The sequence below is a fragment of the Protopterus annectens genome, chromosome 14.part0, assembly GCF_019279795.1.
Source record: "Protopterus annectens isolate FY-2018-M chromosome 14.part0, PAN1.0, whole genome shotgun sequence".
In the NCBI taxonomy this organism is placed as follows: Eukaryota; Metazoa; Chordata; order Ceratodontiformes; family Protopteridae; genus Protopterus; species Protopterus annectens.
The window spans coordinates 161,879,630-161,895,978 of NC_056748.1; the positions used below are offsets into that span (position 1 = coordinate 161,879,630).

Sequence of the window (16,349 nt, forward strand, 5' to 3'; positions counted from 1 at the left end):
TGCAGCAGACCTGCTATACTGTAAACATTAATGGACGGACGGTCACGGATGTGGGATACTAAACTAAAGAATGGTGTCTGTACTACTTGTTGGTTACCATGATTTATTTCAAAAATGTCTGCACAAAACCGTTCAAAAAGAATAGTTAATTCATTCAGTTCCCAATCCAATCACGTCAGCTTTTTTTGGTGTCAGTTTGCTAGGTTTTGGTTTCACAGACGTGCTGTTAGTAGTAACAAATGAAAGTACATACCTACTTCCCAAAACTGAAATCCTACCTTAACGACTAATGAAAAGTTATACGATAATGTGTTTTCATTTTCTGTAAACTAACAGTACCTATTTTCTATATTTTAAGAAAATTTAGACAGAAATTCTAGGTTTAAATGACATATTTCAGACTTTTATCAGACAATAAACCCAATTGATAACTGATTTCTCTAATAAAGCAAAGAACACATTACACCGAATACGACCTTTCAGAGACATCACCTCCCACTTCCACAGACATTGCCTGTTTTGTACCATCCTCTCCCACACTCCACAAGAGGAGAACCGCCGTGATGTCATTTAGCCTTCTCGCTTCTGATTGGCGCAGGTGTTAGCAGCTGGTATAGACCTGGTAGCCATGTTTGTAGATGTGTCAATTGTCATAGTGGGTTAAGGAATGAGTTTGTGGTTCTCTTTGGATTTGCCGGCATTGGTGGACATTGTGTAGGTTATAAACATATGGTACGATAAGTGACTGTTATAAGTATTGCTGTAATTTAAGGTTCTTTTCAAGTGGTATTATGAGGTACTGCAGATACCTTAACCGGACTGGTCTGTTGTTGTAGTAACCGTCATAAATTGGGTATTCCAGTAATCCTATTGCAAAGCAGCATAAGCGAGGAAGTGAAGGATTTGTAATAACACAGAGGGCACGTTTGCTCTTGTACGTCTTTGTAAACAACGTCACTCTGTAAATGAGACGTACTTGTGAACAATTCATTATTACTGTCTATGTGCTGGAAGAGCTGCACATAATTTGATTTTTTTTTCAAGAAGAGTAAATATTTTTAGAGGTCTCCTTTTTTTCCTGAACATATTTCGTAGTGTATAACGAAACTGAAAGTGGGCTGTGTTGTGTTGACATTTTTGTGGAACTACTGTTTAGACCCCCCTCTGTTAGAAAAGAGAGTTTTGCATTAAAGTGCTAGACGTGTTAATTGCTGCACCCTCATTATATTTGTTCTTTAAATATGTGCCTGAAACTGCTGCAGGGCTTTAAGTTGTGTAAGTCTCAGTTAAATACATGTATTCAGTGGGTAGTTTCGCATAATTACCAACAGTTCGTATGGCAATGTAGAAACTTAAGCGTGATTAACAGCACTGTTTTCAATGGATGGGATTATTCAAAGATTTAGTATAATTTGTAAGTTGCACACACGCCTAGTGGTCTGTGTAGTAGCATCTATATGTAGGGTTTGTTTTATTATTATAGTCTAGCAGGATGAGTATTTGTATCACACTAATGTAGCAGTCATGACTGCACTGTACAAAAGTTGAAAAGGTTCACAGTTTTGTTGTTTCTTAATACCTTACCTTAATTATTCATTACTGTTACTCACAGATTATTGTTTAACAGCGCTTAATAGGAATCCTTTTTGTATTTCTGTTTGGTGGGTTTACCACCTGTCCCACTTTGCGAGGGACAGTCCCTCTTTGGGCAGTTGTGTCCTGACCAAAAATATTAAAAATGGCAAATGTCCTGAGATTGCAGGACATAATTATGTCCAATATTTTATGTAATAGTTGCATAAAATAGTTATTTCTGTATCTAAAATACCTAAATGTTACAAGAAACAGAATAAGGAACTAAATTGCTATAAGAATATGCTTTTATCTAGGCAAAAAAAGTAAAGTTATATCCTTTGTACTGGCCGTGGGTATGTCAGCCTGTAAAATCTGATGTGTGTCCCGAAAATGTCCCACTTTGGCCATTTGAAAAGGTGGCAACCCTACTGTTTGGGGCTAGGGAGGAGAATAGGTGAGTGAGGTAATGAGCCATGGCAGATGACATCCTTCTCAGTTTAGTGCCAGTATCACATCCTCCTTTTAATTTCTGACTAGTATTGAGTATCTGGTTATGCCTTAAACCAGCTTGTTTGATTTGCCTTGCATATTCACTAAAATGAATAATAATAATATGTCTTTTTCAGAAAGAAATTATTTATCCTTGCTCTCAGTATTGCTGTCCTTATTTTACCAAATGTGAACTTATTGTTCTTTAAATGTTCTGTATCACTTAGTCTTGTTTTGCTATATTGTATTTTTACTTTTCCTTCTGGCCATGGCTGAAAACAGTGAAGTTGGACTAATTTACTTATATGGCTATTAGGTAAGGATCTTCTTCTTCTTTTCCCGGTTAGGGGTCGCCACAGTGGATCACCTGTCCGCTCATGATTGGCAGTGGAGTTTTTACAGTGTCGAGTTGCCAGCCTGGCACCCAACCTTCCACAGAAGGCACATACACACGCACACCTAGGGCCAATTTAAAGTGTCCAATCCACCTACAGCATTTGTTTGGGATGTGGGAGGAAACCGGAGCACCCGGAGGAAACCCACGCGACCACAGGGAGGACATGCAGACTCCGCACAGAAGGCACCCCAGCCGAGGATCAAACCGGAGAACTTCTTGCAGTGAGGCGACAATGCCAACCACTGCACCACCGTGGCTGCCCCTATTAGGTAAGGATAAAAACTAAGTGACCCAAAGATCAAAATGCTAGTGTAGGTGGTATGTTGTATTTCAGTTAATCACCTTCCTCATATTGTCAGGATTTTGTCCTGATACTTGTTTTTTGTTTGTATAGCATTTCTGTGTCATTCCAATGTCATTGTTGATGTTGTCTCCATAATCTATTTTCCCACCTCTCCAAAGTACGGCCATTTGGCTGCTTTGAAATAAATATTTGTATATTTTATCCTTAACCTTGTGTTACTGTATTACCTAAGATGGCGGGCTAGTCTAGGACCCTTTTCATGCATGGCTTGGGACAACAGGGCATTGTCAGGGTATTAACAGAATAAGATTAGTCACTTTCCTGACATCTTTCACGTTTTGGTTCTGATCCATGTTTATAGTTTGTGCAACATTTGTGTGTGCTGTCCGTGTATACTTGGGTTTTCTTTTGGTACTCAAGTTTGCTTCTTTCCCCAAAATGCGATGTACACGTTGCCTGCTCCTGTTTGCCTATATGTATTGTAATTATCCTTATTCTTAATTTTATATTTTTGTTAATTGAGAGTGTGGGTTGGTCCAGAGACCCCTTTTATCCATGACCTAGGCCAAAGTGGCAAAATTGGAGTATTAACACAGTAACATATAAATAAAATGTAATTGTTAATGTACACAAATCAAGTGAATAGTTATATACGTGCTGTTAAATGAGTAACTGAAGTAGATTTTTATGCATACGTAGTAGTTGTCGATACTTTATGTATTTTACTATATACATATGTACAGTGTGGGATTTTGATTACACAAGTAGTGTTTGTAGTGTAGTACATGTATATTACATAGTTGTAGAAAGATGCTCAATTCTACTGTATGGTGTCTGCTGTTTAAGGGGTACCAAATTATCCTTTGTCTGAGAATGAGCATTTACACTGTTCTGTTAGATATTCCCAGGAGATTTTGCACGTGTGTTGGAAAAATTAGTTTCCTGATCCCAGATGGAGGGAGTTCATAGTGTAGGTGCAGTCTTTTGAAAAAGATCTGAAGGGTAGTCTATCTACTGTGAGGGCATTGTCACTGGTTGAGTGAAGGGTAATTTTGTTTTTCTGCTTTGGAGTTTGGAAACAGGAGGAAAAAGAGTACCTACATTTTTAAAAGTGTGAATGTTTAGAAGTTAAGATGATGGGAAGCATTTTAAAAAGTAGTGTAATACAGGGCATACCCAGATAACCAGGAGCAATGATTGGTCAAGTGACTTGCTGAAGGTCACATAGCACACAAATGAGAACTGTGGGAATCAAACCCTGTACCAGAGCAACTGCAGCTTGCAGTGTTAAACCTTCGCACCAAAGTGTTATTTGTCAGACTTGGAGAGATGTAGAGAGAGGTTCTAATCACTGAGTGTTGTAAGGTGTCGTGTGTTTTGTTCCAATATGAATGGTGTGAGAAGTAGGCAGTGTTTATGAGCATTAACATTTGGACACCCATGACAGTTCTTATTTCTCCAGGTAGGAGGTGGGAGTATTTATAGGCAAATCTTAGCTGGGTTAGGACCTTTTTTATGTGTTGGTGAATTTGTTGTGGATCAGTTATGAAGCCTGGGTATTTTTGATACCATTCCGTGAGATGTATGCTTGCTAGGTCTGTTGTAACACTGGTAGTGTGATTTCTAAATCTTAGGTGGGTGCCAAATAAGATCCCTTTGTAGATTTGTTTCAGTTAATGACTAGGTTATTATTCTTTAGCCAGTTCCTGATTGGCTATAATACACCTTGTAGATTATGTTCTCGTATCAGTATGAGAGGTGTTAGTAATGATGTCTTCTGTGCAGAGTATCAGTACGAGAGGTGTTAGTAATGATGTCTTCTGTGCAGAGTATCTTCTCTGCAGAGTATCAGTACGAGAGGTGTTAGTAATGATGTCTTCTGTGCAGAGTATCAGTACGAGAGGTGTTAGTAATGATGTCTTCTGTGCAGAGTATCAGCGAGAGGTGTTAGTAATGATGTCTTCTGTGCAGAGTATCAGTACGAGAGGTGTTAGTAATGATGTCTTCTGTGCAGAGTATCAGTACGAGAGGTGTTAGTAATGATGTCTTCTGTGCAGAGTATCAGTACGAGAGGTGTTAGTAATGATGTCTTCTGTGCAGAGTATCAGTACGAGAGGTGTTAGTAATGATGTCTTCTGTGCAGACTGTACATTGTATTACTTGGAAGTCATAGAGTAAGTTATGGGTATAGAAAAAGGGACCTAAGGTTGAACCTTGTGGAACTTAAGTAGTGGATATGCCATTTTAGGTTCATAGGTTCATACTAGGCTATCTGCCCTAGGGCATTTATAAGCCTAACCAGTGTGTGTTTGGCTTTCGCCACCCTTTTAGATTAGTTCACTGTGCCTCTGTATAGTAGGTCACAGAAGATAGCCCTTTTAAGGTTAGTTTACTGTGCCTCTGTCTAGTAGGGACACAAGAGATCCCAGGGGTAAACCTACGATCTCCCATCCACTCGTCAGGATCTCTCCTGAAGAGGGTCATTGAGGGGCTCTGCTTAACATGGATTGGGATTTTGTTCCAGAGTGAGGGGAGCCTCTGGGATATGAATCTGTCCCTCCAGCATGTCCTGTTTATTTCTGTGCTGAGATTTAAGTCCCTGGAGCGTGTAGCTCTAAGGGATTTGGATTTCCTGAGGTGGAGCATGTCCATTAATTTTGGGTTGGACATGGCTTTATACGTCGGGCACAGATCGCCTCTGAGTTAGGCGGTAAGCAACTGAGTAGAGCAGGAGTTTCTTTAGCCTAACTGCGTAGGGCATCTGTTTGAGTCCCTTGATCCTCTTGGTGAGGTACTTTTGGGGCTTTCCAGTTGCTGCAGGTGTCTGGTAAGGTGCATCCCAAATGGGGCATTGTATTCAATTATGGGCCTGATGAGTGATGAGTAGAGGGGCACAATGACCTCTCTTGATCTAGATGTGAACCCTTTCGTGATAAGATGGGCTATATAGAAGGTCTTTCTAACCACTTTGGCAACGTGATTGTCAAAGGAGAGATTGCTATCTACTTGGGTCCCCAAATCACTAATTACTTCTTCCGTACTTAATTGATTACCACCTATGTGGTAATTTGTGGGCACTTTGTTTTTCCCAAAGAGGATGACTATGCACTTTTTGGTATTTAGTTTTAGGCCATGGCTCTGGCACCAGTTATCCGTCTCTGTGAGACTCTTTTTGGAGGATGCTTTTGTCAGTCGGCGAGTCGATTATGGCACCCAGTTTGCAGTCCTCTGCGAACTTGGTCAGCCATAGTCCTCTCGTGTTAGCCTGTACCTCAGAGAAATATATACCAAACAAGAGAGGTCCAAGGACTGAGCCTTGTGGGACGCCACTTGTAACTGGTTTTGAGTCTGACATAGCACCTGCAATTCTGACCATGTGGGTTCTATCCCTGAGCCAGTTTGCAACCCATCTTGTGACATAGGGGTTGATATTTAAGCTGGTGAACTTATTTATGATGCCCGAGTGGGGTACTGTGTCAAAGGCTTTTGCGAGGTCCAGGTAGGCTGTGTGGACTACCTTCCTTTCATCTGTGGCCTTGGTGACTGTTTCAAAGAAGTCAACCAGGTTCAAGAGGCAAGATCTGCCCTTAACAAAGCCGAATTGGGTAGGATCCAGTGTTTGGAGGTTCCCAATGTCTTTGTTTATGAGTTCAATGATGATACGCTCCATAGCTTTGCAGACCAGGCTAGTCAGGCTTATAGGGCGATAGTTTCCAGGGTCCGTTGTGGCACTACCTTTGTGGAGTGGGACCACTGTTGCTGTACGCCATTCCTTGGGTACATATCCTATAGTAAGGCTGAGATTGAACAGTGACTTTATGTGAGGGTTCAGTTCTTCTTGGAGCTTGTGTAAGATGCAGCCCGGGACACCGTCCGGTCCCATTGATGCTGTGTTTTGTGCTTTGGAGAGGGCAGCTCTCACCTGTGCATCTGTGATGTCAAGGAGGCTACACTCTGTTGGGATAGACATTTGCTCTTTTGTGGGGGAAGGGGGGGAGAAGTTTGCACTGAACCTGTCTGTCAGGATGTTGGCAATGTCTGTGGGTTCAGTGTATTTTTTTTTGTCATTTTGCACTAACTCCGAGCATATCTGGGAGTTGCCACCCAGGTTCCTGACATAACTAAAGAAAGCCTTGTGATTATCTTTAGCGTCTTGTGCAATTTTTCTTTCGAAGCTGGCCTTAGATGATTTTATGAGGGATCGTAGTTTCTTGCTAGTACTGATCAGAGATGCCTTCCCTTTTTGGGATTTTGCTCTGTCATGTAGTAGCTTCCTCCTTCTGTTGTATAGCTTATTTATGGCTGGGGTCCACCAGACAGGTCTCCTGCCTTTGGAGGAGTGAGTTTTGGTTTTATTTGGGATGGCACGATCCATGCATTCCTGTAGGTGTCCATAGAATGCGTTTGTAAAGGATTCTGCGGTTTGGGCCATATTTTCCACTGGCCCAGGGGCTTTGAAGGATTCCACCTCGGTTTTGAGAAGTGTGAAGTTTGCTTTTGAGAAGTTCTTCACCGTGGTTTCCTTGGCTGGGGGTGGGGACGGGATATGGATGTTCAGTGAGATTAATTTATGGTCAGATCTTATCAATGAGGGGTATACTTCTGGTATGGAACATAGAGTCCCCATGTTGGTGATGATCAGGTTCAATATGTTTTCCCTCTTGTGGGAGTGGTCACCAGTTATTCCATAGCATTTGAGTTTATAAATTCTAGGAACCGTTGGGCGTGGGTGTTGGAGCTTGAGTAGTGCTCCCAGTCTATGTTTGGGTAGTTGAAGTCACCCAATATAATGGTGTTTGGAGAGACCTTCATATTCTCCAGTGTTCTCAGGAAAGCCGAGTAGGGTTCCTGAGTTTTGGAGGGTGGTCTTTAGCAGGCTACAAACTGAAATGCAGTTTTGCCCACTGTTAGTTGCACATGGATGGTCTCCAATGCTTCGTGCTGTGCCACTAACCTGGAGGTGTGGGTATCTTTGATGAATATGGATACTCCCCCTCCTTTTGTGGTTCGGTCCGAGTTTTGGGGCCGAAAAGCATGGTATCAGGTATAACCTGGTAGTGCTAGGGTGCTCTCGGGAGCCTTGAACCAGGCTTCTGTTACTGCACAGATATCGATATTCTCCATACTGAGGAGAGCCTCGAGTGCGTGCATCTTGAGGTTTAGACTTCTGGCGTTGAGCAGCATTACCCTTAGTTTCTTTTTCCTTGTGTTGTCTATGGAGGTGGGTTTGTCTTTTGAGCCTTGCTTAAAAAAGGCACTATGGGGGTGGCAAGAGCCTTAGCCAGTATTCGAAAGCCCAGGGGTGACCTGTGCAAGCCGTCCCTAGTGAAGCAATGTGGCTTGTCGAGCATGTCATTCCAGGCTGACAGACACTGGATCCCCTTTGAATGACACCAATACTTTAGCCAATTGTTAAAGTTGATCATTTTGTCTTTGTACTGTGGCATCATTCTTGGTTGCTTTTGCTGCTGTGCCTGTGTACAGTTTCTGCTTGTGTGTACAGTTTCTCCCTTTGTAATTAGACTGAGAATATTTTAATACTGAGTGTTCTAATACCATAAGTTTGTAAGATCTTCAGTGGAAGGGAGTGGCCTGCAGTTTCAAAGGTGTACTTTAGGCCTGTCAAAACGTTTACTGAAAGTTGCCTTTACTCTTGGAATTTTTAAATGTAAATTGTGACTGTGTAATGGAAAAAAAAGACCTGGCACCCCACTTCACTTTCTCATTTTGCTTTAGAAACTTTGTGGGTAGCCTTGACTGTCTGTGGGGTCATTCTAGGAGTCTGATGCAACTTGTAAGAAAGTGAGATAGCAAGTGTTTGTGTGCTCTTGCCTTGTCTAAGTCTGTGTTGTCTGCGATTAGATCATATTTAGATGTGTATTCTGTTAATTGATAGTATAGCAACATCTGAAGTATTTAGTGAGGGGGCAGTGCATGGGTAATTCACATGTAGTTGAAGACGGCTTTGAGAACCCTAGTCTTGGAGAGTTGACTATATGTATGACTAATGGATTTGGCTTTGTGGCCTAGATTGGGGCCTTCATGCCATTAGCACCTCTTTGTATGCTTGTATTAAACGCCTATAGCTCCTTATGATACCCTGATATATTTGGGGGACTGGTGTCTGTACTTTAGTGACTTAGTAATTAGGCAACATAAGAAGGGGCACAGTACAAGTGACAACATTTAGGTTAAGATTTCTAATCTGGGTTGTCCTGCAGTGGAGGTAATAATCATTGTTTTTTTCCCTCGTTATTTATATTTTTATATTTGCTTTTATATTTTCATAGCTCGGAGTGCTATACTTTACTGATGATCATGGTGTAATGTTATGGTGAGAAGTAGAAAAAATACATCACCATTGTTTGTGATGCACTGTACAGGAGATATTGCTAGTATTTGTGAATATACACAGTATTTCCATATTTATTTTACATTTGTTGACAGGGAAAGTCTGACTGGATGCATATCCATTTTCAGCAGATGCCCGGGGAGAAAAACTCCACAGTTAAATTTTAAGCAAAATATAATGTGTATACAGAAGCATTCAAATTTACATAGTACCAAAATTAACATTAACTAGTAACATAGCATTGAAGCTTAAGATTTAACATATTTATATAGACTGAACACCTAAGTTCATAGGTGTGTTCTAGGCTAATGGCTCTGAAGCCTTTACAAGCCTAGCCCCATAGGATTACCCTGACATTGTGCCACCCGACCTTAGTTCCCAGTGCCTCTGATGAGTAGAGCCACTTTAGTGATCCCCGGGGTGAACTTTCTGTTTCCCATCCACTCATCAAGATTTCTCTTGGAGGGCCATTGATGTGCTCTGTTTGACATGAATGAGAAGTCTATTCCTTAGCATGGGCAGTCTCTGTGTTATGAACCTGTCCCTCCAGCATGTTCTGTTGATTGTAGTAATGAGCTTGAGGTCTCTGTAGTGTGTGGTGTGGAGGGATTGGGATTTCTTTAGATGTAGCATTTCTAACAGAGCTGGGTCAGACATGGTTTTGTAAGTCAAGCCTCTAAGTAGGCGATACTAGACAGAGAATAGTTGGGAGTTTTTTGAGTCTGCCTATATAGGCCAAGTGCTTAAGGCCTAGGATCCTCTTTGTGAGGTACTTTTGTGGTGTAGAGCAATGGTCACCCATGTTAGTAATGACCAGGTCAAGGATATTGCTACCTCTAGTGGGTATAAGAATGAGCTGTTCCAGGGCATTGGAATTTATGAATTCCAGGAAGCATTTCGCAAGTGTGTTGGTACATGAGTAGTTTTCCCCAGTTAATGGAGGGGTAGTTGAAGTCACCCAGTATGAGAGTGTTAAGTTGGACCCTAATATTCCCCAGGGTGCTTAGGAGCATGGAGTGTGAGTCTTGGGACATGGTTGTGGACCTATAGCAGACTACGACCTGAATCGCTGTCTTACCCAATATTAGCTGCACCTGAAGTGTCTCTGATGTGTTATGTTGGGCCACCAGTCTGGAGGTGTGCACATCCTTTATGAATATGGTAACACCACTGCCTTTGGAGCTTCGGTCCATGTTCTGGGGCCAAAAGGTGTGGAATGAGTTATAGCCTGGTAGTGCAGGGGTGCTTTCTGCTGCCTTGAACCAGGTCTCTGTTACAGCACAAATATCGATGTTCTCCATTTTAAGGAGTGCTTCAAGCGAGTGCATTTTGAGATTTAGACTTCTAGCGTTGAGCAGCATGATCCTCAGATTGCATCTTTTACAGTTTTAGGTTGAGGCATTACATAATGGTGAATGTACATTAACATTTCTAAAAACAGAAGCACTTACAAAGTATTACATGGAATCAAGTGAAATCCTAGAGGATGCTGAAAGACATCTTTTTATTCTTTTTTTTTTTTTTTTTTTTATTTAACCTTAAAGCACTTTTATTGAATTATCACTTGTTGTGACAGACAAACTTAAATTATGTAAAAATAATCAAACCATTATTAACAAGTTCATGTTTACGAACGGTATACATTACATATATTGTTCTAAACTATTTACATTACATAAATTGTTCAAATCCTGCCTTCTCCTTAACCTTGTTTCTCCTCCAAAACATTTTTTGCTTGTATTGTTCCCACAATTTCAATTTTTATATGTAATTTACTCCTACCCTTTACTAAGGATCCTACTTCCTTTTCTTTTATGGCTGTTAAATATCCACACTTCAAGTGTAGTGGGTTTAGATTTTGATTTCCATTTTCTAGTAATTGCTTTTTTTACTAACCACCAGAGTTGATCTTAACAAGGCCTTATTAGGTCTAACTAATTCAGATCCTGTATCCCAGCAAAATAAATAATTTCCGTAGGTATGCTCGTTTGCTCACCCAATATTCCTGCAGAGTACTCTGTAGGAGTTTTTAAAGTCTTCGAACCCATTACAGTCCAAGAACATATGCTCTCAGTTACCTCTTTCTTCCCCATTACACCTCCGACATTTGCCATCTACCAGAGGGACATTTCTTTGTAGTCTGCTTGCGGTATAAAATGTCTGTGCAAATACCTCCAGACAGTAACCCTAAATCTTCTCAAATTTGTTGCATATTTGGGAGCCATATGTACGTCCTCCCATTATTTCTTTGTGTATTACATATTTAAACCGTTTTCCCAATCTTTTTTTACCTCTTCTGAATAGTTGTTGTACAGTATTTTATATGCCCTACTAACTATTCCTTTTTTAACAGCAGCTGCTGTTCTAGATTAAGTTAAAAACTCAACTAGTGGATGTCTTTCATTTAGGATTCCCCTATCCCTTTCCTTTGTACTCTTGATATCAATTCCTGATAAGGAAGGCAGTCACTAGCAGTCCAAATGTGTTCTTTTCCCATTGTATTACCTTTCCCTCTATAATTATTTGTTCCCAATGTCTTGGTTCCTTCATAGGTTCAAAGGTAGGTACTACGCTATTGGCCCAAGGGCCTACGTAAGACTAGCCAACAAGGTTCCCTGGCTTACGCCACCCAAGAAAGTTATTTTCCTGTGCCACTGTCGAGCAGAGACACAGAAGTGTGTATTTCCTATTTCCCATCCACTCATCAAAGATTTTTCTTGAAGAGTGCTAATGAAGAACTTTGCTTGACATAGATGGGTAGCCTGTTCCAGAGTATGGGAAGTCTCTGGGACAGGAATCTATCCCTCCAGCATGTCCTGTTTATTGTGGTGACAAGGTTTAGGTCCCTAGAGCATGTAGCTCTGGGTTTGACATAGCTCTATATGTTAGGCAGAGATCACCTCGGAGTAGGCTATATGCTACGGAGTAAAACTGGAGTTTTTTGAGGCGGTCAGTGTAGGGCATTTGTTTGAGGCCAGTAATCCTCTTTGTGAGGTACTTCTGTGGCCTTTCCAGCTGCTTTAGATGTCTTGTGAGGTACATTCTAAAAGGGGCGTTGTACTCTATAATGGGTCTAATGAGTGTCAAGTAGAGGGGAACAATGACCTCTTTTTTCCTGGATGAGAACCCTTTTATGATGAGGTGTGCCATGTAGAAGGACTTCCTGACTACTGTGGTGATGTGACTATCGAAGGAGAGACTACTGTCCACCTGGGTCCCAAGGTCTCATCACACATTCAGTGTTAAGTAGATTGCTGCCTATGTGGTAGTTCATGGGTACAGAGTTTTTATCAAAGGGGATGACACTGCACTTTTTGGCATTGAGCTTGAGACCATGGCTCTGACACCAGGCATCTGTCTCAGCGAGATCCTTCTGTAGGATGTCCACATCATTTGGGGGCTTGACTGTGGCTCCTAGTTTGCAGTCATCTGCAAACTTCATTAGCCAGAGGCCTTCCGTGTTAGCCTGTACCTCAGAGAAGTAGATACCAAACAGGAGTGGTCCCAGGACAGAACCCTGTGGTACTCCACTTGTCACTGCTCTGAGGTCAGATTTGAAGTCTGCAACTTTTACAGTGTGGGTTCTGTCAGTGAGCCAGTTGGCAACCCATCTTGTGACGTAGGGATTTATATCTAGTTTAGTGAGTTTAGCTATAATTCCAGAATGGGGGATGGTGTCGAAAGCCTTGGCGAGGTCAAGATAGGCTGTGTGAACCACCTTACCCTCATCTACAGCTTTGCCTCAAAGAAGTCGATCAGGTTCAGGAGGCATGATCTGCCTTTCACAATCCCGAACTGGGTGGGATCCAGAGTTTGGAGGTTACCAATGTCTTTGTTTATGAGCTCCATGAGGATACGTTCCATGGCCTTGCAGACCAGGCTTGTTAGGCTAATGGGTCGATAGCTCTCAGGATCAGTGGTGGCTCCCCCTTTGTGGAGTGGGATAACTGTTGCTGTGCGCCATTCAGTGGGCACAAAGCCTGATGCAAGGCTATTATTGAACATGATGCTTAAGTGGGGAACCAGTTCATTCTGAAGTGCGTGTAAAATGCAGCCTGGGATGTTGTCCGGTCCCATGGATGCTGTGTTTTTGGCTTTGGAGAGTGCAGCTTTTACCTGCATAGTTGTGATTACAGGGACTCTGCATTCTTCCTGTATAGATATGGGCCCTTTAGGGGGGTGGGGGGATAAAGTTAGCACTGCACCTATCTGCCAGGATGTTGGCAATATCAGTTGGTTCTGTAATTTTCGTGCCATTGTGCTGTAACTCAGAGCAGATCTGGGTGTTGCCATCGAGATTCTTGACATAGCTATAGAATGCTTTGTGGTTGTCCTTGGATTTAGTGGCAGTTTTTGTTTTCGTAGCTAGCTTTGGAGGATCTTATAAGGGATCTCCGCTTCTTACTGAGGCTGACCAGGGAGCTCCTCCACTCATGGGATTTTACTCTCTTTTGCAACAGTTTCTTCCTTCTGTTGTGCAGTTTGTTTATGGCAGGGGACCGCCAGATTGGCTTCCTTTTTTTGGAGGATAGCGTCTTGGTTCTGTTGGGGATAGCATGATCCATGCACTCATGTAAGTGCTTATAGAGTGCATTTGTGTAGGATTCAGCAGTTGTAACTGTACTGTCCATCTGCATGGGTGTCATGAAGTTCATCACTTCTGTTAAGAAGCATGAAGTTGGCTTTGGAGAAATTTTTTACCATGGTTTCCTTAATGGGGAGGTGGGGGCGGGATGTGGATATCGAGGGTGATTAGCTTATGGTTGGATCGGACCAACGAGGAGTTGACTTCAGGTGTGGAACACCGGTCACTCATGTTGGTAATGACTAAGTCTAGGATATTGTTGCCCCTGGTGGGGGTGTGGATAAGTTGATCCAGGGCATTGCAGTTTATGAATTCCGGAAAGCATTGAGCTAAGGAGTTTGTACATGAGTAGTTTTCCACAATTAATGGTGGGGTAGTTGAAATCGCCCATTATTAGGGTGTTTGGCTGAACCTTAATATTTTCCAGTACATCAAGAAAAGAGGAGTGGGAATCCTGGAGCATAGTGGGGATCTGTAGCAAGCTACAATTTGGATTGCAGTTTTGCTCAGAGTTAGTTGCACTTGGATAACCTCGGATGCATTACGCTTAGCAACTAGCCTGGAGTTGTGGATATCCTTAATGAATATGGACACACCTCCACCTTTGGTGTTTCGGTCCAGGTTGCATGGCTGAAAAGTGTGGTATGAGTTACTGCCTGGTAGAGCAGGTGTGCTCTCTGGAGCCTTGAACCAGGTCTCAGTCACTGCACAGATATCGATGTTCTCCATTTTAAGGAGTGCCTCGAGTGAGTGCATTTTGAGACTTCTAGCATTGAGTAGCATTACCCTCCGTTTTTGCTTGCCTGTTCCTGTTATGGTGATGAATTTGTTATTTGAATATTGCCTAAAAAAAGGCACTATAGGGGCAGCAAGAGCCTTAGCCAGTATCCGGAATCCCAGGGGCGACAGGTGCAGGCCATCTGTGGCAAAGCATCGTAGCCTGTTGACCATGTCATCCCAAGCAGACAGATACTGGATTCCCTTAGAATGACACCAGAAGCTTAGCCAATTGTTGAAGTCCGTCATTTTGTCCTTGTACTGCGGTATCATTCTGGGTGATGGCAGAATGCAACTCAGGGCTAGGGTCATACCTGCCTGGGCTACAAGATTGGAGAGCTCTTCCATGTCTCTTCATGTAGTCCAGGGAGGTACGTCTCAGGTCATTCACACCAACATGAACATGGACAATGACAGAGTCATATTTGTACTTGTTGTGGAGTGACCTGCGTGCATGGGTTATGTGGCAGATCCTGGCACCCGACAGGCAGCTGACAGTAACCTTCTCTTTATTTAGCCTGGTGAGTGGGACATCAGTGTGCCTGACTATAGAGTCACCTGTGACTAATGTGTTGGGTACGTTGTTTTGCCTTAATGGCTGTGGTTGAGTGGCACACTGAGTCTGTGGGCTATGTGTCATTTGGATTGTGTTGGGGGATGGAGGTTTCTTATGTTTCTGCTTTGGAGGTCTCTGTTGCTTAGACAGATTATTATTGAGAGCCTCCGTGAATGTTTTTGTGTTACTATGTGTGGATTTTGGCTTCTGTTAGTAAATTTCAGCCCCTCTTGCCTCTTCTGTCTACCCCTATTGCAGTTATCCCTATTGGCTGAATCTCCCTTCCCATTGCCGTGTTAACTTGGTTTTCAATGTAATTTCTGTTACTTTATGACCATAATATGCAGTATGACTGTTGTTCTCCTTATGGATCTGCATCCAAAATCCCATTCTTTTCTTATTTCCTGAATTACCTCCTTCATCATCCTCCATTTCCACTTTGAATTATAACCGTCAGCTTGTGTTATGTATAAGAGCCTTAACTCTGCAGCTGTAAAATAATCCTTCAAATCAGGTAATCCTAATCCTCTTTGTTCTATTGGGAGGATCAGTTTATCCCACTTGACTCTTGCCCTCTTCCCCTCCCGAATAAAATCCTTCAACTCTGTAAATTAAATTACTAACCACAACTTTTCCTCTGCTTGATACAAATATGCTTGACTTGTGCATAAAACTAAATGGACTAAAAATATTTTAGTGTTTGTATCTTGCTATCCATAGCCATAGGCAGAAATTCCATTTTCTCAGTTTTTTGTATTTTCTTTTGTTTGGTCTCTTCCCATATATCTTCAGCTGGCGTAATAGAATGCCTTTTTTCTTCCTTACTCCAAAGCACTTCATTTTATCATGTCCCCCTAAACATGATCATTGCTAAACCAGTTCATGTGTGGGTACATAGTTTATAGCTATAGCATTCGTTCACCTTCATTAATTTTTTATCCAAAAAAAAAATGTAAATGTTTCACAACTGTTCCATAACTTTGTACTAAGTTTGGCAATTTTGTTGTAGCATTTTTCCAATTTTTTTTCTAATGAAATGTTAATGTTTGTAAGGATAGGAGAAGCATAGAGTAGACTTTATAGAAGGTAGGATGTGCAGTAGTTTTACAAGAGTGTGCAATGCGAAAGTTAGAAATTGTATTGAGACGTCCTTGTTTGCAGTGAGAATTCATCATTACAGACTGAATACAAGTAATATATTCAAGCTGATCTATAGAGGGATGCCTAATAGTTTAATTTTGGAGACTAATGTGATGCCCCTGCACTGGCCCAGTAGTCAAGGAGCCTCAGTCCTCACCACTGGCAACAGTGAGG

At 41.8% G+C, this 16,349-nt stretch overlaps 1 protein-coding gene across 1 annotated transcript in view; it reads left to right on the forward strand.

The window, feature by feature from the left end:
* Positions 1-572: 572 nt before the first annotated feature.
* CCDC186 (coiled-coil domain containing 186) overlaps positions 573-16,349 on the forward strand; it is a 1,483,461-nt gene continuing 1,467,684 nt past the window's right edge. The window contains exon 1 of the mRNA XM_044055936.1: positions 573-732. The gene's annotated coding sequence lies outside the window, so the exon portion shown is untranslated. The remainder of the gene's footprint in view (positions 733-16,349) is intronic.